The following is a 22,384-nucleotide window of genomic DNA, read 5'->3' on the forward strand; positions in this document are numbered from 1 at the left end:
TTTGCAATTGATACTGTTAATTCTCAGAGTTCTCAGATATCACCATCCACCATTAACAAGGGCTCAATCCAAGCTCTGAAACTTTACCTCTTTCCCCCTGTGTCCAACATCTCTTCTAGTTTAGAAAAAAGAGTTCATGACAGGTAGGGTCTTTTCCCTATTCATCTTCTGTATAGGCAGAATTTGATTTCTCCTTTGAGCTGATGTCTTTGACAGATCAAAGAGATGAGTTATTTTTTCAGGAGCTTCCCCAACTAGTTTGATAATCAGCCATCAGTAATATAGTTGGCGAAGTGTTAAGTTTATGCAAGTAAACCTAAGAAAATAAGAGGTCTGTCATACTTTAGTTGCTGATGTTGTTTTTTAAAATTATACTACCAAAGCAATTCTATAATTTCCCCCAATTCCCTTACATGTTTACTTAACAGATATTTGTATTTCCATTCACTCTAAATTTGCATAGAAAACTCCAGCTGAAGCTTATATAAACAATCAATACCTCTACTTCATAAAAATTCAGTACAAAGATAAACTCTTTTAGGAACACTCTTTCCTCTGGAGCCTTATTAGAATGTCTACTTTTCTTGCATTTGTTTTGATGACTGAAACCTTAATTTATTATTTATGCAATGATAGTTTAAATATAAATCCCCAAATCTCATATTACTATTCTTTGAGGACACTTTTCTGAGAGAAGAATTTGCCTAAAGTATAAAATAATGATTGAAAAGTTTTAACCTAACATCTATGGAACCAAGAAGCTTTAAAAAACATCTATTAGTTTGCTCTATACCAAAAATTTTAAATCCCTTTAAGCACATGTCTATCAGGTATTTATTTGAGTAATGCCTTTTACTTTAATATTCTAACTCAAGATTATTGTAACTTTATACAGTCCTATTCAGGGACACATAATGTCTTTGGCTGTCCTACTCTTAATTCTCTGCCCTATGCATGTGCCTGCAGATCTTTGGAGCAATTTAGAGATCAGCGAGGTGTAATTAGAGTTTTATGACAGTTAATTATTTAAAGAAGTCTACCAAGATATTGATTGTCTTACGTTCTTTTCATAACTGTATCCTTGAATTGTATCTCATATTTCTAGAAAAGGGTTGTTCTGAAGTGAAACAACTCCATCATGGATTGATTGACCTTCGTTCATGCCTCATGTCCCAACAGAAAAAAATAATTTTTCAGAATGATATTCTATGGGTTTCAAACAAAACTCGTTTCATTCATCATTTTCTCTAATATCACTTTACATTTCTTTCAGTTACTTCACACCATTGACAAAGAGAGGGAGTGAGAGAGAGAGAATCATTTTGTCGTTACACTTATCTAAGCATTTATGGGTTGTTTCTTGTATGTGACCTGACCTGAGGTCAAATCCCCAATCTTGGCCTATGGGGGTGATGCTCCAACCTTGGCATATGAGGACTTCCATGGAGTTCTAAATCTTCCTCCAATTCAAAACCAGAGCCATTCAGGATCCAAACTCGCTTATGCAAAGAAAAGGCATAGTTTCCTCAAGGAAGGATCCAGTGTCAACTGCTCAAGTAATTCTAACTTTTAGGTCTTTGCAAAAGAAGTTTATTTCTTATCAAGTGGGAGTGCACTGAAGCAAAGAAAATATGCAGATGCCATCTCTGGCAGATGCTAATTCTCAGGGATCCAACACACCACAGAAATTTCCCCAAATGGGAGTTTTGACCAAAATGATAAGTAGAAGATTTTATGTTTATCTCATGATGGGAGAGTTGTTCTGTAATTCAAACCTGTTCCTAAATGATATATTGAGATATACATATTTGGAAACTTACAGAGAATGTCACATTGCTCTTTTAACTCCAGAATAAGGGCCATTATAATACAAGTAGTCAAGTGAGCTTCCTCCTTTCCTCAGACAGTAAACCAAAATTATGTCACATTCCTAGAGGAATTATAGACATAAATATCACAAATAATTATAAGGTATAAGAAAACATATTTACAAAATAATATATTTTTATTTTTAGTTAACTTTATAAGGGTGGCATTGGTTAATAAAATTATATAAGTTCAAGTGAACAATTCTATAATATATCATCTGTATATTGCATTATGTGCCTGCCACCCAAATAAATTATTTTGGCTAATGCAAAGACATTTGACTCTTGGAAAAATTACTAGATTATTTTAAGTTTAATTGGGTGCTGTCTCTAATTGACTCTGCTCTTCCAGATGTGAACTTTTCACTAGAAAAAGGTGACACAGTCTTTGGAAGCTTGTTTGAGACTATCCATCTGTCAATTTTTAAAAAAAATTCTCAACAGTAATTATCACGAAAAAAAAACCCTCCTTTTTTAGCTTGGAGGGATAGCAATAGACCTTCATTATTTTAACTCAGAACCATAGCACTTTATAGGCTTTCTGTCAAAAATATTTTTACAGGTACCGTGACAATGTCATGGGACACTATGTTGGTCTATGACATTGATGAAGTCAAGCTACCTGGGTCTGATGCACAGTGTGTTGTAAGAAACCCAGATAAAGATACAACTGGCTTCCAGAATGTGAATTAAACCTCAATATTTTCCAAGATGTGGAGCCATATTTGTTCTCTTTGAAGTTAGAGGTTTGGAAGAGCTAAGTTATATTTTTTTAAATAGTCTATAAAATAGGATAAATGATTAGGGAACCTCTTTGGATTTAGGGTTTATATATATGATATGTCAAAGCTCCATTCCAACATACCTACTGAGTAACACACAAGGCTGCCACAAGGGAGTGGAAGCAGGGATAAAAGAAAGCTTTCCAGTAGACCTGGGCTACTCTGCAAGAGATCTGACCAACCACATTCAGCATCTCTGGTTGGTCAGATGCTTAATGTAGATTGTGACAAGCTAAGGTAAGAAAATCACAATGCAGATGCTTAAAATTATTGAAAAAAAATTATGCCCAATTTCACAAATAAATATTCTTCAGAGATACTTGACATGGCTTGCCACAGTGTTTGGTTAGGTATTAAATGCCTCATCAGGGTATGCCATATAACCAAATGCCCTTACCTGTTCATAGTAAATATCATCTAAACTATTATTAAATATCTGTGGCATCACCCCATCATTAAGTAGGAGTGCTGTATGTGGATTAATATTAAGTAGACTATAAAGATACCTTCTTCTGTTACATTACCAAATGTCTCCTTATTTACCTCTACATTCCTATGGGGAGGGCCTCAGAATTGAAACACTCAAGTCTGCTTTACATTCATTCTAATTTTTAAATTAAATTTATTGGGGTGACATTGGTTAATAAGGTTATATGCTTTTCAAGTGTACGTTCCTGTGATACATCATTTGCAGATTGCATTGGGTGTCCACCGCCCCAAATCAAATATTTTCCCACCCAACATACTTGAACCCCTTTACCCTTTGCTGCCTCTCCACCCCGTTGCCCTCTGGCAACCACCATACTGCTGTCTGGGTCTGAGTTCCTATTTGTCGTTTCTATCGTTTGCTCATTCGATGCTTTCAGTTTTACATCGCACCTGTCAGTGACATCATATGATTCTTGACTTTTTCTGTCTCACTTAAAAAATACTCTCATAAGGATAGCCTAAAGGACAACACAGGGAGTAAAATTTCACATTTTCCTGATTTTCAAGTGGTTCCTGAGCTTATCCACTTAGACGAGAAAGAGAAATGGCCAGAGACAGAGTGTACCCTCATAATGGGCAATGACAGTTTGCCAAAGTGACCTAACCAAGATGTTTCACTTAGCCTAACTAAATGTTAAGCAGGTTCTTACTGCCACCAGACCCCTGACCTTCTTCTCACCCTGGCCCTTGCAGAATCCATATGACCTACCCACAAATTTTCTCTCCTCACTTTCTTAGAGCTTTTACCAGAAAACTTGTAATTACATATTTTTTTCTAAGACCCTTTAAGGTATAAATACTTTCAAAAACCTCAACAGGTTTAAGCCAGAACTTCATTTCTCAAGGACCAAGAAGCTGTCTCTTTGAAATGTAATCATCCAGGGAGATGCTGCCCTTGTCTTCCAGTGTCTGTTTTTGGTGTTTGTTTAGAATCTCAAGCAGTTTGAAATATATGTATGTACATATATACATATCCATACATATGTGCTTGTGTGTGTGTGTGTATAAATAAAGTCAAGCTGCCCTGGTCCTTCTTCCTCACTAGGCTTTATCCTTGGCCTGTAAAGACTTGGACAAATACCAACATCCCTACAATGACCCTCATTTTCTTTCAAGTTCCTGTCTGAGAAAACTCAGGCTTCCGAAAGTATTTACTGCTTGTCCTGGGCAACACCTACATCTCAGTCCCTGTGGCGGGCAGGAGCCTAACTTTGATAAAGGCCAGCGATCAAACCCAGAGAGGTTTCACACGGACTAACCGCGCTTCCCAATTTTTGAAATTTTTCACTCCCCTGACTCTGCTTAAACACTCACCATTGTCCTTTTCATCTGCCCCATTTTTCCCTTAATTAACATTCCCCAGTTGCCTCTATGGAACAGAAGTTCAGTTCAGTTCACATTGGACCCTCTTCCCAACTGGAATAGTACATTATTACTTAAAAATTTGTCCTTGCCATATTAAATAGTGTTTGGTTTTGTTTATATGTTATCTACAAATGGAACCATTACATATCTATCCAAATATATGTATAAAACTAAATACACACAAATTTTAAAAGGTGATGTAACTTTAAATGTTTCTTTCATTAAAATTTTAAAGTGTAAATTTAAATAAATAAATGGAACTGTCACATTTTAAAGCCTATGATTAAATTTTCAATAAAACACAAAATGAAATTAATCAGTATATTGGCAGTAGGTCTTAAAAAGAATCTTTTTTTTTTTTTCACTGTGTGGTTGCCTCTCACTCATGCCCCCAACTGGGGACCTGACGTGCAACCTAGTCATGTGCCCTGACTGGGAATCGAACAAGCGACACTTGGCTCACAGGCCGATGCTCAATCCACTGAGCCACAGCAGCCAGGCCATTAAAAAGAATCTTACTTATCATCCTTTTGCTCCTATTTCATTTCTAAAAGCAGTATGTGTGTCAGGTTAAGTGAAGCATGTTATTGTTGCTTTTGCATGAGATTGCGGTAGTAAATCTATTGCTTTTGTGTGACAGAATTACAGTGTTGTTTCTCAGATCCCTTCATCTCCATTTCTCAGATATTTCCCTTTGTTTACAATATATTTACAGATTTTTATTCTGTGGGTGAACATTGATAACCACAGACACTTACACAAAGGGAAAAGGAAAGACCTGGGAGATGAGCTATAATTGGTATGTATTTTTTTTCTCTGTTCTAAACGTAGTGAAGATATGCCCCTTTGAAATGAATGAGCCAACCCTCTTCTAAAAAAAGAGAGATGCAAAGTCCATTGCTCATGTGCTCAATCACAGAAAATGTTCCTCTCCCCCATGTTTCATTGATGTATTATTGACATATACCATATGTAAGTTTAAGGTATACAGTGTGTGGGTTTGGTACATGTATATGTTATAAAATGACTACCACAGCAAGGTTCGCTAACACCTCCATTCCCTTGCATAAATACCATTTTTTTCAGTGGTGATAACATGTAAGATCTATTCTTGTAACACCTTTCAATTATATAATAAAGTATTGTTAGCTATACTCACCATGCTGTGTATTAGATCCACAGAACTTATTCATCTTATATCTGCACTTTTGTATCTTTTAACCAACATTTCCCCATTTCCCCTCATACCAGCCCCAATAACCATCATTTTACTCTCTATTTCTTTGAGTTTAGCTTTTTAGAATTTTCCATCTAAGTGAGAACATACAATGTGTCTTTCTCTGAAAAAAGAAAAAAGAAGTTCCTCTTTACTTCTAGTTCAACTGCAATTGTATGTCATTCTGCATGTTACATTTTTGAATAACGTCTTCCCCCCAGGGACATACTTATTAGTTTTATTGTTGTTTCATTTTGTTTCTCAAGGACTCTAGGACAATGATATGGTTTCTGAAGTTTGGCTGAAATCTTCCTAAAGGGTAAAGCCTTATAAATACATCTCGTTCTTGTTAAACTTCAAAGAAGCATAGAGTTCCAGAGCAGACAGAAGGGAATATGGTACCCAGACAGTGTCTCAAAAAATGTATTGTGCCATGAAATAAGGCTGAAGTGATCTGCATCTTCTGAAAATGGCTGCAACAGGAGTAGCAGTTGTGCCAACAAGATCACAGACAGGTAACACCATTCATTAATTTAAAATATATCTATGAGAACTTCCACTCAGGCTCTGTCATTAATTCTAGCTGCCAACTCCTTAACAGAAGCATGATGCCTGTATGATTTTTGCAGTTCCATGTAATAAACATTAAAATTATTATTGATATATTGTTGACAGATTAGACATAAAACTGATAATATAATCTATGTACCCTATATTTTATATAATTAGTACTGAGTGGAAAACTTAATCTTTTAAAATATTTTACATACTTATTAAGATATCTGTTCAATATAACATTCAAAAGTGAGACATTGAAAGTATGGACCAGTTTGGTTAGATTAATTTTTGACATGCATTTATATGTGACTAACTAGAATAAGTTATTTTTCAAGAAAGGTGTGATAAAACTTAAGACATAGGACTATAAAAACACTGTAATGCAAATATGAATGTGTGTGCACACCACATTTTCAGAAAAATAACAACTAAAAATAAAGCAAGTTATGTATGCTTATATATAAATTTTGTACCTTTATATTATTATGTACTTAAGAATCTTACATATAAATATGTGTTTATTCCAATTAAAACCTGCATATTATAAAATGAAAATGGGTTTTGATAGCCATGAATCCCAAATCAGTTATGGCCAAGCATGTTTTCTTTTAACATATCACTATACACACATCAGATGCTCACTTGCTATTTTTTGAAATACGATTAATGATGGTGTGTAAGAGGAGAAACTATAGCAAAAATAAGTAGGTTTTTCACAAAACTTCTATTATCGTTTATTTTGTATTTTATTTTGGTTAAAATTCTACACTAATCTCACTCAGCAGAGACTCTGAGGCAACATAATTACACATAAAATCACTTACTGTGAACTGTATGAACCCTGCACTCCCTGCATTTATAATGGCCTTCCCCACTTTGCAAAGCTAATCATTGCATCAGTATGGACTCTTCAAAATTACCTGTTTACACTAGTGGCTGTTGAGCTACAAAGGCCACATTCAGTTAAGGTGACCCTTAGTCTTCACAACCAAAGAAGAAGGTAGTCCTGGGGGGAACTGATGGATGCTTGTCCAGGTACCCTGGGAACATCAACATCACGATGCTACATATTAGATAGACCCCATGACATCAACAGCGACAGTAATAATAGCACTGACCTAAATACAGATTTGTCACTTCAAAGTTAATATGAACTCATTATAGAAATAATGGTTAGATTCATATTAAAGTTGCAGATTATATTCATGTATGACTGCTGGCTATTTTCCTCTTGCTTTCTATTCTGTCAGTACACCTGCTGCCCTGATGTAGCTTTCTGTCCCAACTCACATATGCCAGATCTAAGATTCAGAGAAAGAAACTGCCAAGTGAACTTCTGAGAGAGAAATACTAGCATATTTGCAAAAACATACTTCTTCTCTGACACCAGATATGGCTTTGCTTGGAAAACAAAGAGGGATTTTTGAAGAGTAAATCAGACTGGAGAGAAAAGGTCTGGTGGGTCATGAAGCTGTATGGGACTGACCCCTAAAGGAGCTGTTTTCCATCCATGAGCTCCACTTGGCCACGGGCCAGGCTTGCAACGGCCAGTTACCTGCTAGTTCACTGCAGATAGCCTTCCATATAATCATCAGGTGCCCTAGCATACATCCGCCCCCTCCCAGTGTGAGTGATATTCAGGGGCAATGTGCTGGGGATGCTGTTCTAAAGGGAGCCAAAGAAAATAGTCCCTATGAGTTAGAAAAGAAAATAACAGAGGCAATAATAAAAACAAAATAAGGTTATGTGAAAAAAGAAAGATATGGATTGGTGAACCCTGACAAATGTCATCAAAGAGAAAGAGAAGAACGTAAGTAGGCAAAATTTGAAATTTCAAGGAAAAAGCAACTACAGACAAAGGAAATTCTTAAAAATCTTATATAACTATTGTGCACAATTCAAAACAATTAAAATTAAAAAGGTGATTGAAAATGATAGTTTCTAGAAAATATAACATTCTAATCTCTGAAAAGAAAACAACTCTGTTCTATGAGAGTAAAAAAAATAGGTTAAATATGTGTAGGTATTCAATGAAAACATAAAGAAATCAGGATGAATAACATTATAGTGGATAGAATTAATACCAAAACATTGCATGGGACAAATATTAAACTTTATCTTGCTAAATAATACAGTTCACAATTAAAACACATTGTACTTATGTAGTTAATATGAGGGCAAAATTTTCTTAAAGTAGAAAACAGAAAGTGCAATCGACAGAAACAGTAAAATAAGAGATTTTCAAGCATTTCATCTGTTTCAACATGAATCAAGAAAACAAGAACAAATAGCAATAGAACAAAAGAACCCTACAAATCTAAGGAACCTAATCAATAATGTGAACCTAAAAGATTGTGTGTGTACTACAATTATCACAAAAAGAACTCAAGTTAAAATAAAATTGATAGAGTACTTATATCAATATATTCATAATATGTGGAAGTAGAATTATAAATCAATAATAAATTCTGAAGTTTAATACAAAATCCCATCAGGAATGTTTTTTATCTTGATTTTTAAGCAGCTGTTCTGTTAGGTCAAAAGAGGAATAAAACTGTAATTTAATGTTTTCTAGAAAAGAATGATAATTAAAATACTAATATCAAAACATTTGGGATGAAGACAGTTAAGACCAGAGAAAATTATATAACATATATCAATAAGAAGTAAAGAATAAAATTATCTGGTTAAGTGTGTAACCAAAACTATTGGAAAAAGAACACAAATTAATAGTTAGAAATAAAAGTCATACAATAGTAAATATAAATGCAGAAATTAATGAGCTAGGAAAGGTAAATTTTGTAAGACATTTGAGAACTAAAAATCTAGGTTATTTGAAAACTAAAAATAAGAAAGATAAGTCCTAGCTAACTTAAACATGGAAAAGGTGAAAGCACTAATATACAAATTATGAAATACTTAAGGAAATTTAATAATTTTCACAAAAATGAACAGTTTTTAGAGCATAAATTATTTTGAGCAAACCTATTAACATTGAAAATATAGGTTTGATGCCAATGGGTTTATTAGGCAATAACATTTTTTTTCAATGAGAATTTTAATACTAGAAGTTAAATATAAATGTCTTCAGAAAGAAAGCATTTTGCAATGGAATTCCCGTTTATGAGCTTTGAATGACTAGAATTTTGGTTTTTTTTTTTTTAATGTGCTGCTAGTGAGTTATAATAGGTCAAAAAAGACTTCTACCTATGAATGTCATTCATAATAATATATTTAAATTCATTTTCCTTTTAGAATACATAAAAATACTTTGGCCTAAGATATTTTAAAGATTACAGACTTTTCATGGGTTGATGGTGAAAAGCTCATAAAACCATAAGCTCGGAGGTTTCAAAGAGCATGGTACAAGAGGATAATTGTGTCTCTCAGTTGTTTTCCTCCATGTCATATAATCCTCTTTGCCTTACATAGAGGGGTAGCTATTTATCGGATTAGGAGAGGTTTCAAATCATCATTGTAGTAATCCTAGAGTTTATAAAATGTTTTCTTAAATTGTTTCTCTTAGGTTTTCCACTGAGACTTTGCTTACTACTTACTTGGTGATGAAGAAGACCTATTAGAATTTTAAAATCTCTACACATTCTGAGCCAACTTTTTCTGTCTTATTTTCTCCAGTGCACTAGTGGTCATACCTGTAATATGAAATGGTTTTGGTTACTTGTAAAACAATTTAGAAATATCAGCTGGCTCCGGGTGATCGATAGGCACACATTAAGATAGATTTGAGGATGTATGAAGCTGACTCAGGAGCTGAAGTGCCAGCTAAAGGAAGGAATGATATTCAGAACTGATCAAAATTAAAGAAAGCAAGCATCCTATCAGTTAGGATCACTAGGCCTTGTAATCTTGGCATTTTTTGTTCACCAGTGAAATCTAGCAGCAGTGTCAATGTAGTGCTGTGTAAAATACGCCTTCAAATTATAAAGTACTTATACAAATTCCAATGCACAATTGTCCATGAGAGCAAATCGGAAGTCAGATCTGGTCGTGGTACATCAATAATCGATGGTGTAAGAAATATGATGAACCACATCATGTCTGGCTGCACTGAGATACTACAAATTACTTCCAGAGAATAAGGTTGTTTCAGAATAGAACAATTTACAATTGACAAAGGAGCAAGTTCTGTCAATATAGAAGCAACACACTAAATGATTGTATTCACAATTATATTTTCCCAAAGTTCATTACTCACTAATATCTATAAGGGCTTTTTAAATAAAGATGTTATTTATTTATTTTTAGAGAAATGGGACAGGAAAGAGAATGAGAGGGAGAGAAACATCAACATGTGGTTGCCTCTTGCACACCCCCAGCTGGGGACCTGGCCCGCAATGCAGGCACAAGCCCTGACTGGGCATCGAACTGATGACCCTTTGGCTCTCAGGCCCGCACTCAGTCCACTGAGCCACACCAGCCAGGGCAGGGCTCTTTTTAAAGTGTGCATCTTGAATCATACCATCCAAGATTTGGAATAGCATCTTAAAAAGTTACTTTTTAGAAGATGAAATATATATTTAAAACATTTACATGGTTAAAAATAAAAATAATATGAGTAAAAGTAGAAACACGTTTTCCTACCTGCATTTCTTTTTCCCTCATGGCTACTTCCTGAACCCTGGAAGAAAAAGTATTTTAAGTTTTTTAAGTTTCAGGAGGTTTTATTTCCCAATATTTTTTTATACAAGATAAAAATGTTTTTATTTTCTCCCTTCCTTCACTATAGGTAGTGTACTATAGAAAATGTACTATACCATATTTTTCTACTTAGCAATATATCCTGGAAATATTTCTATTAGAGTACAAAAATATTTCTAAATTTTTTGGTAAAACTATTGACTAGTATTCTGATAAGTGGTTATAGCGTATAATATTTTTAAGTATATTTTATTGATTATATTGTTACAATAGTTCCAATTTTTCCCCTTTGCTCCCCTCTGCCCAGCACCCCCCTCCCCCAACAATTCCCCCCCCAAGTCCATGCCCATGGGTCGTACATATAAGCTCTCCTGCCTCACCCTTTCATATATTCTTCTTCTATTTTAAAAATAAATAAATTAATTAATTAATTAATTTAACAATAAAAAATAACAATCCCTCCTCCTTAGACTTAAGACCCTTTATAATCTTATAAAGGACAATGGGCGATGGTTTCGAGCTCCTCTAGCTGCTTCAAGCTGAACATGGTCATCGTCCTACGTACCCTTGGGTCCAGAAATCCCTAATAAGAGTGGGAGTGTGGGGGGAGGGTGGCCTTCCCACATGAAGAAGGATTGTGCAGACTCCAGGTCAGTTGGCTGTCTCCGGACAATGGCATGCTTGATTTAACAGTCTGGCATTCTTGTTGTGTTCTGGAGGCAACAGATTTTGCAACAGGGTTAAAGGACATCATTCAATCCATAACCACTAGATGACAAAAGACAGGTATTAATTTTTCAATGTCCCACATTAGGAAAAAGAAGGGCTTCTTTGGAGGAAGGTATGCCAGGTACATCTCACCTGTCCAAAACCCTTTTGCCCATTATACTTAGTTTGGGCTGAGGGAAATATTTTAGGTTTCCCCCCTCTCAGGCCTCTGGGCCCTTTCTGTCCAAGCCTTTAGGACAGAAAAGAGAAACCAGTTTTAAAGTGAAGCCCACAGACCACCCCGTTCTTCACCAACCCAGCCACTTAGTTCAGCCAAACCATTGAGTCTCAGGAGGCAGCGATGCAGACAGGATTAAGTGAGGCCTATAAGTACAGACAATCACTCAGGTAATGAGATTGTAGGCTTATGACCTTTGAAAACAGAAAACACATGTTAATTTATGTAACATAACCCACATACAAGTCTCTAAATCTGTATGACTGTCTTATTGGAAAGACATCCAGTTGCAAGGCATTTAACATTCTTCTTGCCTGTAAATTAAACATCTTTGATAATGACACAGACATAGATTAACTTTCAAATGAAAACAAATTTTAAATGAAAAGAAACTTTAAAGAGGGTTAGCTGCACTACTTTATAGTCTACCAATGAGCATTGTGATGTTCCTTGAATAAAAATTTTTCTCCCTAAGATTGCCCTCCTTGTCATTAAAGGGACTGCATTAAGTTCATTTTTAATTTATCCTGTTCATTTGCATAAACACAACAAGAGCAGCAAATAATCACTCATGATTTTTAGTTCAGCTTTGCTGGAACTTATGCAAGGAACATTTAGGGTGACCTTAAGTCTGCACTTCAAGGCACAGAAGCAGAACCACATACTGTCATTCAGCCTTGCCTGTAAACACCTGTCTTTTTCAAGTCCTTCTGGTTTTCCATTGTGCCTTAAGGTCACATCTAGCCATCTTTCAGGAAGACAACCTTCATTTCTTCCCTGGAAAGATTGCCATGGACTGCGCATCCATCCAAGGTACCAGGCCTTTTATCTCGTGGACTTTTATTACTTTTGAAAGTCAATCCCAGTTCCTCAGGGCTTTTTGGTAACAACCAAAGCTTGAGCATGTCTCCTTTAGGCATGACATTCCAAAGTCTTAGTTAAAAAAAAAAATTAAAAAACGCTATTAACATCTGGTCTTATTAGTTTTATGTAAAGAAACTTATGTCATTACTTACTTCTTTAGAATGCTAAACTCTGGAGGGATCAGATAGGGAGAAACATATACCGTGTGAAGGAAAACTCTTGTCCTAATATTCACTGAACTGGCATTTCCATTCTTCATATTTTCAATTTTTCTCCCACTAAAAATTTTTTTCCATTACAGTTGTCCCACTATTTTCCCCCTCTTGCTTCCCTGCACCCTGCCCCCCCTTCTCCAACATTCAGTCCCCACCCAGTTGTCCATGTCCATGGGTCATTTATAAATGTTCTTTCATTAGACCCTCCCTCTTCTTACTCCCTTCTCTCCCTCCCATCTTCCCCTTTGTTAATGTTAATTTATTTCTTGTTTACATACCTCTGGTTCAATTTTGCTCATTTGTTTGTGTTGTTCATTAGTTTCCCATAATAGGTGATAGCATAAGGTATTTTTCTTTCATTGCCTGGCTTATTTCGCTAAGCATAATTCTCTCTAGTTTCAACCATGTTGTTGCAAATGGTAGAAGTTCCTTCTTTCTTTCAGTACTTATTCATTGTCTTTTCTCCCCTTTGTACTCGTGTTCCTCTCTGTCTCTCTCTCTGTTTCTTCATCTTCTTAAAGCAGACCCTTTAGCATCTCTTGCAATGCTCGTTTGGTGGAGATGTATTCTTTTAGCCTTCTTTTGTCTTGGAAACTCCTTATTTCACCTTACATTTTGAATGAGAGCCTTGCTGGGTAGAGTATTCTTGGTTGTAGGCCTTTGTTTTTCATTGCTTGGAATATTTTTTGCCATTCCCTTCTGGCTTGTAGTGTTTCTGCTGAGAAATCTGATGATAGCCTTATTGGAGCTCCCTTGTATTTTGTTAGTTGTTTCTCTCTTGCTGCTTTTAGGATCCTCTCTTTGTCTTTGAATGTTGCCATTTTAATTATGATGTGCTTGAAGTGGGCCTGTTGGGGTTCATCTTCATTGGGACCCTTTGTGCTTCCTGGACTTGTGTGACTCTTTCTCTCCTCATGTTAGGGAAGTTTTCTTTCATTAGTTTTTCAAAGAGGTTTTCTATCCCTTGCTCTTCTTCTTCTCCTTCTGGAATTCCTATGATACGGATATTATTACATTTCATGTTGTCCTGCAGCTGTCTTATAGCCTGTTCAGTCTTTTTTCATTTTGTTGCACTGCCTGGGAGTTTTTGTCTACATTGTCTTCCAGCTCGCTGATCTGATCTTCTGCTTCCTCTAGCCTGTTCTTAATTCCTTCTACTGTGTTCTTCAATTCAGAGATCGTATTCTTCATTTCCTCCTGGCTCTTATTGATAGTTTCTATGTCCCTTTTCATGCTGGTGTAATTCTCAGTAAGTTCCTTGTAGTTTTTCTGGCATTCCTTGTAGTTTCCCTGGAGCTCTTTGTAGTTTCTGCTGAGCACATTGAGCTTCTCCATAATCCATGCTTTCAATTCCATATCTGATAGTTGGCTCGCCTCTATTTCATTTAGCACTCTTTCTGGGGATTCCACCTTTCCTTTCGATGGGGGGTTGTTTCTCTGTCTCCCCATTTTTGTGACTACTATTGTTTGTTGGTGCTTCTTAGAATGATCTGCACTTCCTGGATCTGCCGCTGGTGACGTCAGATCCTGTACCAGTCTGGGCCCAGGCAGCCTGTTGGAGACTTCCAGGGATCTACTGCCTTTGTCTGACTCCTTTAGTTGTTAATCTATTCAATCTGTGATTAGCCATCAGGCTTAAAGACCGTGGGTGTGGCAGCTTAATTCCTGTAGGCTGGGTTTTTGCTTCCCCTCAGGCTGACACCACTTGGCTGGGAATGGTCTGCCTGCAGTGTGGGGATGAGCCAGCACTTGGACGCCGCCAACCGCTTCCCCAGCTCTCCCCCCAAAGCCACCACACCAAACTCTCCCCAAGCGTCTCCAGTCCTCTCTGTCTTCCCTCCACTTGAGCCCAGGGTAAGTGGAGCAAAATAGTTTCATATGTGATCCGCTTAAGAGCTCTTTTTCTCCAGATGTTTCTCTCCAGCTAGCAGGAAACCCTGTGGCTTTTCACTTTTCACAGCTGGATACTATTTTACTTTCCACTCTGTTGCTGTAGGCTGGGAAGCTCAGCTGGGGGTTTAGACCCTGCCCTTCTCAGGGGGAACCCCCGGCTGCTGTGCTCTTTCTCAGTCCCTTCAGCTGCCACCCATGTGAGCCCAGCCAGCCCTTCCACATCTCTGCACTCCCTACCAGTCACGTTGTGATGTAGTGGCCTTTTCTGTCTCTCTGTGGTTATAAGACTTCTCTCCAGCTAGTGTTTGGTTGGTTATTCCAGATGATTTCTCCAAAATTAAGTTATAAATCCGGACTAGTTCTGGGAGGAGGTTATTGTAGCTTCCACTTACTCTTCCACCATCTTGTTTCTCCTGCATAGAATATTTTTAAAGATACTTAACAATAAGCATTTTTATTTATTTTCTTTTTTATTGTAAAGAACGCTGTGATAAATAATGATGTACAAACATAATTTTGTATGTATATGGGTACAATCATAGAGTAACCTTCAGGAGTAAAGTTGTAAAATGAAAGAGGACATTTAATTTTAATGATAATAAATGATAAATTCCCTTATTAAGTTTTATATAATTTTGCATTGCCAAAAGCTGTATTTGAGAGTGCCTGTTTTTTCATGACTTTAAATTCTGCTAATCAAGTAGGTGAAGATGGTTTCTCTTTTTAGTTTTAATTTGTATATATTTTATTATGAGTGTTTGAGAACATTTTCATATGTCTTACTACCTTTTATATATTTTAAGAGTTGTCTATTCATCCCCTTAATAAAATTGTACCAGTGAGATGTTTGATCTGGTGTCATTGATGTCTAAGAGCCATTTGTATTAGAGAGATCAACTCTTCGTCTGTGATAATGGTTTCAATTTTTTCTCTAGTTTGTTATTTGTTTTGTGATTACTCTTTTTTCCACAAGTTATATAAAAATGTACAATTTTATTTAGTCATATTTGTGAATATTTAATTATGTATTTTAGTAATGATTAGAAACACCTGTTCTACTTCAATTTATATAAAATTTTACTTTTTAAGTGTTTAATTTTACTTTTTTACATATGTTTTCCACAACCAGTGATTTAAAAATATATTGTGTCACCAGTGATTTGAGGTTACAACTTATTACATATTAAAGCCATGAGTATAGAAGTCTATTTTTGTAATTTGTATTCTGTTCCAATTATTGACTATTCATTTGCTAGTACTATATAATAGCAAATTGGGCTAAAGCAACCCATTCCATTTGCTTTACTATATTGATGAAGCTGTAATTTTATTTTTAATTTTTCTTGTGAATTTAAAAATTGCCTAATTTCTGAAAAAATACTTAGTAAATATATTGGGTTATATCTGAATGTATTAATTAAACAGGTAAAGTTACATTTTCATTATATTGATTCTTTCCATTGAAAATCATGGACAACTTTTCATTTGTTCAAACTTAATATTTTGTTATTCAGAAATATTTTAAATTTGATTGTTGTTTAACTCTAGGACTTTTACTATTAAATTTATGTTTCAATGTTTTAATATTTTTCCATCACATTTTAAAATTAAATTTATATAAGAGAGCTATGATGTATGTATAATAATTTTATATCCTACTAATTTATTTATTTATGGTAATAATTTATAAAAGATTTTATTTCATTTTAGAGAGAAGGGTATGGAGGGAGATAGAGAGGGGGAGAAATATCTATGTAAGAGAGATGTATTGATTGGTTGCCCCTCACATGCACCCTGAACAGATCAGGGACCGAACTCACAGCCCCAGCATATGCCCTGACTAGGTGTCAAACCAGCAGCCTTTCACCCTGCAGAATGATGCCCAACCACCAGTCAGGGCTATGGTAACTATTTTTAATTCATTACCTTGGATAGATAAATAAAATAATATTTTAATTTTGAACATTATAAATTTTACTTACGTTGATATTAATAAAGGGGGAATAAATGGTGATAGAAGGAGACTTGACTGGGGTGGTGAACACACGATACAATATACAGATGATGTATTATAGAATTTTACACTTGAAATGTCACCTCAATAAATTCACTTAAAAATAAAAGATAAAATAGAAAACAAAAGAATACATTAAATACATAAATAAAATATTGTTGTACACATTGATACCTATACTGCATCATTCTATTAACTAAAAATCTATAGTCCATTATTTCCAATGTTAAATAGAGATACATTATGGTTATTTTATGTTTCTTACATTATTGGGGTTGCCTGTAACGTTTAAAAATTAAATGTGAGTCTGTATAAGAGGTGATATACACAGAGGCAAAGATACATCTTTACCTTTATATACCTATCTCGTCGTCGTCGTCGTCGGCAGCCGTCCGTCTCAAGAGACAATGGTGTAGCTTCTTAAGAGTCTATCTGCACCGCCGAGAATGGCTGTGCAGTCCGACTCGGGAGTGACACGGTATCTGTCTCCTCCCGTGTTGAATCGACATCTTGCGATGACGCTGGAGTGTCCTCTCCAGTGAAGCTGAAGCTACAGAGCCTGGGCAGGGTGATATGGAGGGTCTGCTGTTGCCCATGCAGCAGACGCCCCCTCTCTTCGCAGCTGAAGGGTCCAAGGGAAAGACGGAGTCAATACAGCTTGGCTTCAGGTGCGCCGCAGGAGTTGCCGGTGTTGACTACAACGTCGAACCGCCTTAGGGACTCCGGCTCTGGATTTTCTGTCGGGGTTTACTCCCTTAGCCTTTCCCCTGAAGAGGTATGCCGCAAGGCAGCGGAGGTTTTTTGGAGTCAGAGTTTTCCTTCTCTGATGTGCCCTGACTGGAAGATCGAAACAGCGATACTTAGCTCGCAGGCCGACGCTCAATCCACTGAGCCAAACCAGCCAGATATACCTATCTATATATACACATTTATGTACACAGACATATATATCATATACTTGTACAATATATACACATATATACATGTATATACACTAATACCTAACTATTCATACACACAGATAAATATGATGTAAAGAAAACATTTACTAATTCTAGTTTATGTAAGTGCTTTATTTTTTAAATTAAGTATTTTGATTTTTGCCAAATGACTTATATGCAATTGAAAATAATCACATTTTAGTCCTTAGAGCCATTAATATTATTAATTACATTTAAATATTTCCTAACATTTAATCATTCTTCAAATATATAGTTAACACATGTATAATTGTATTTTATTTAAGGCACTTATATATTTATAAATGGTATTGATAGTGATCTGTGGTCTCTCTGTCTTTGACAGCCTTTGTCAGGGTTTGGCACTGTAGTAAGACTGCTTTTCTCCCTTACAGCTCTCATCTTCTTTCTTCCTTTGAGAAAGTAGCAGTCCTCTTTACTACCCCATTACCTTGAGGTATCTGACCCTTTAGGAAAAGTTCTGTTCTTCCCAGCTTTAGGTAGAGTTAACAATAAGCACTGCTTTTTTTACTTCTCTGACATTTAGTACTCTTACATAACTTACTAAGATGAAAAGAAAATGACATAAACCTTAAATAATGTAATGATTTTTGAAAATAAAAAATGGAGGCACACAAGCAATATTCAGGTTTAAAAAAAGATATCTTATTAAACTGTAGGATATTCTGATATTCACAATGAGATAAATAACGTATTTTTGGACATCAAATAGAAAAAAATAATATTGGGACTAGATCTTATTTTTTGCTTTTTATTTTCTGAGAAAGCAAGCACTGTTTAAATAATATTTTCTTAAAAATTTTCAGCCCCAACTGTGTATATATTCATTAGTCTGTGCTCATATAGTAAAGAAGTTGTTAGATAGAATGAATGGCTTTACATTAATGACTCAGAATATATATTCTGCTCTAGTAAGCTTAGATACAAACATTTGCACTCCACAGCAGATGGTATAGTCTCAACCCCACGACAGTAATTATAGATACATTTTGTTCCATTATGGGTAAGCACACAAGTATTAAACAGCTTCAACAATGTATTTGTGACAAAAAAGAAGCATTTCTGTGCTAATGTCGGTTATTACATATAATACTCATTGCCATGAACAATAAAATTTTGGGTTGAAAGGACTCTGTAATGTGACTTGCACTTGGGGATTATACTACCCATTAATCATGTGAAATGTTGCAACAGAGCAGTTTCACATTGAGTTTGTACTGAATACCATGTTTCTAATGACCGTTTACTTCTCATATATTTCATGTGCTTACCAGAGAAGACAGCTATGTTTTCTATTATACACATTAACCACACATTTCATCTGAAAAACCAATAACTGAATATACAAAAAAAGTCCTGATAAAATGCACTGGCATAATTTACAGAATTTCAAGGTTTGTGGTATGCATGGTCAATCATAAGAAAATCATTCATACTTGAGTTTAAAATAACATGAATAAACAATGGCTGCATTTCATTTCTTTGGTAATTGATTTAACCAATGTATCCAGAGGTTTTGCTAGGTTTGTTGAGATATACAAAGAAAAACATAGAATTTCTTCCCTTACAAAGCTTTCAGTCTAGAAAGGTAACTTAAAATGTGCATGTTATGTATTAATGTAGTAACTACAAACAAATGCATCATTTTTCTTTCCATTACTATCAGTTAGTAATATGTTACACAATCTCTAAACCATTGTCATTATAATAATGGAAAGTATTCTGAATTAACTGAAATTTACAAACGTTAGTAGAAAAACACAAGGACATAGAGAGAAGAGAAGAAGTAGACCAGGCAAAACAATGTGACATACAATATCCATTACAAATTTCAAATATAGACAATTTCACAGTTAAGAGCTTTTTATTAATTTCTTTTGAGTTGTATTTTTTGTACAATAAAATATACACAGAATTTTACTATCTTTTATGACATTTTTCAAGTTAAAGATTTGAATTTCTAGAAATTAAAACATCTCATCCGAGACACACACACAGTCAGTACTCTATTAAAATAATTTCAGTCCTAAAACCAGGGGCAAGATGAGATATCGCTCACTAATCTTTCTTATTTTGAGGAGAGTTCATGTTACACCATTGTGTATACAAGTCCCTGGATGAGGTGGTAGAATTTTTAATTCCTCTTGATTGATACAATGTTCTTAGTAAAATAGGAAACAACATGATCCATTAAGTGAGATGAACTGGGAGGTAGAACTAGAAGCTGAGAAGAATGTAGGAGATATGAAATTATCCCGCAGAAGAGTGGTGCAGTGAATAATGAGGAAACAAAATAAGATTTTGGGGTAGCTGTAAGGGCACACTTGAGATTGCCAGGTTGCGTTAAAGATAAATTTTACATTTGTACTTATAAATTATAACTGATGATGAGAAAGGCTATATATTATTCTTCATCCAAGTTCTACTGCAGAGATTTGGATGTTGATTAGGTAGAAGTTGTATTTAATTGAGGTTGTTTTGTCACCTGAATGCACAAAGTAAACAAAGATATGAAGTTGAAGGAATATGAAGAGAAGTAATAAAAAACAATTGGCTTTGAAATTTCAGCTTTAAATTAAGAAAATATATAAACTTGATAGAATTAATGGACCTCACATAGTCAAGTAGAATGCATGCAGTTGTAACTATGGATTAGTGTGCTGTCATTGTTAGAGACAAAGGTTTGAGGTCCTATTATGCAGTAACTGATCTTGAAAGAAAAAGAAGGAAGGGAGGGAGGGAGGGAAGAAAGAGGGGAGGAGGGAAGGAAGGAAGGAAGGAAGGAAGGAAGGAAGGAAGGAAGGAAGGAAGGAAGGGAGGAAGGAAGGAAGGCACTCCTACCTTCTGAGACAGCATGGGTGAAACCGGAGAGTATTATGCTAAGTGAAGTAAGCCAGTCAGTGAAGACAAATACCATGTGATCTCACCTATAAGTGGCACCTAATGAACAAAATAAACAAATGAGAAAAACAGAGCCAGTGACATGGATATAAGTAACAACCTGATAGTGACCAGAGGGGATGGGGAAGGGATAACAGGGGAAAGAGGGAGAAGGGTCTAGTCAAGGAACAAGTATAAAGGACTCTTGGCATGGACAACAGGGTGGGGATTGACTGTGGGGGCAGGGGTGTGAGTGGGGCAGGGGAGAACAAGGGAAGAAAAATTGAGACAACTATAATTGAACAACAATAAACAAACAAACAAAAAATAACAATGCCATAGAGTAAAACAAATACAAGGACCTGAGAGTCTAGACTGTTGAAAGGACCTTTTACCTATCGATGAAAATCACTGAGATTTAGGTAGGAGATTAATAGAGTGAGTTAAAATCAAGTAGTTAGAGGGTATTAGTTGCCACAATGAGAAGACGTAGATTCAAGGCCACTTGTTTTTACATAACTTGGAGGCAGAATATTCTAAAAGAAACCTTCAGAAGGAGGGCACTTCCTGATTCTCTGTTACGACAGCTGTGACAGAAATCCTATATTACCCCACAATAAAGTAAATTTATGAAAACAGTCAATGTCTGTTGGAGGTTGAAGTATATCTCTAAAATGCTAGGTGAAGTCCTAAGGCCCAGTACCTAAGAAGGTGAACTTATTTGGAAATAAGGTTTTTGCAGATGTAATCACGGTATGGCAAAATAATTAGGATGGGGCTATATGAGAGATGAACTTATAAGAAGTGCCACAGACATATAGAATCACAGGAAGATGTCCATGTATGACCCAGGCAGGGATTGCAGTGATGTCTCTACAGGGCATGGGCCACCACAGTTTCTTCCAATGGCCAGAAGCTAGAAGAAGCAAGGAAGGATCTCTCCCCAGATTCATTGAAGAGACTTGGCCCTGTTCACAGCTTGATTTCAGATTTCTCATTTCTAGAATTCAAAAGAATGCATTTCTATTGATTTAAGGCATGCTGCCTGTGGCAACTTATTACAAAAAAATGTAATACAGTGCCTAAAAGGTTTGCAGGAGAAGTGGCGTTCTCAAGGAACATCATGGTTTTGATAGAGAAAGAAGGTAAAACTAAGAGATAGAGTTGTGATGTGGGTGGTTATTGGGCTAAATTCCAAAGAGCAGACTGGAAGGGTCTTGGGAGTAGATGCATACTTTTCTAGCATTGACTATAATCCTTTAAATGATGTTCTCAGGTTCACAAAAATACATATTATCTTATCTAAGATATAAAAGATGAAGTTATTTATTTATTGTTTGAGACTCTTAGTATTACAAGTAGTACCAGTCTGCTACTTTTAAAATCTCTTAAATCTAGAAAACATAATCACTTTTCTATCAATAAATTTAGAAAAAACATTTTATTTCTTTTTTAATAGTCATTCGATTTCAAAGTTGTCTTCACAAGTAAAACAATGAAAACAAATAACAGAAATGAAAAGAGGCGAATATATCCGTTTCATTTGTTATAAATAATTCCTTACATTCTTTTAAGAATTCAAACAGTATTTAATTGCATCACAATTCCCAAAGACAAATGGTAATAAAAATTTGTCCATCTTCCAGGTCATTATA

Source organism: Furipterus horrens, unplaced genomic scaffold, assembly GCF_987537825.1.
Source record: "Furipterus horrens unplaced genomic scaffold, mFurHor1.1.pri manual_scaffold_12, whole genome shotgun sequence".
NCBI lineage: Eukaryota > Metazoa > Chordata > Mammalia > Chiroptera > Furipteridae > Furipterus > Furipterus horrens.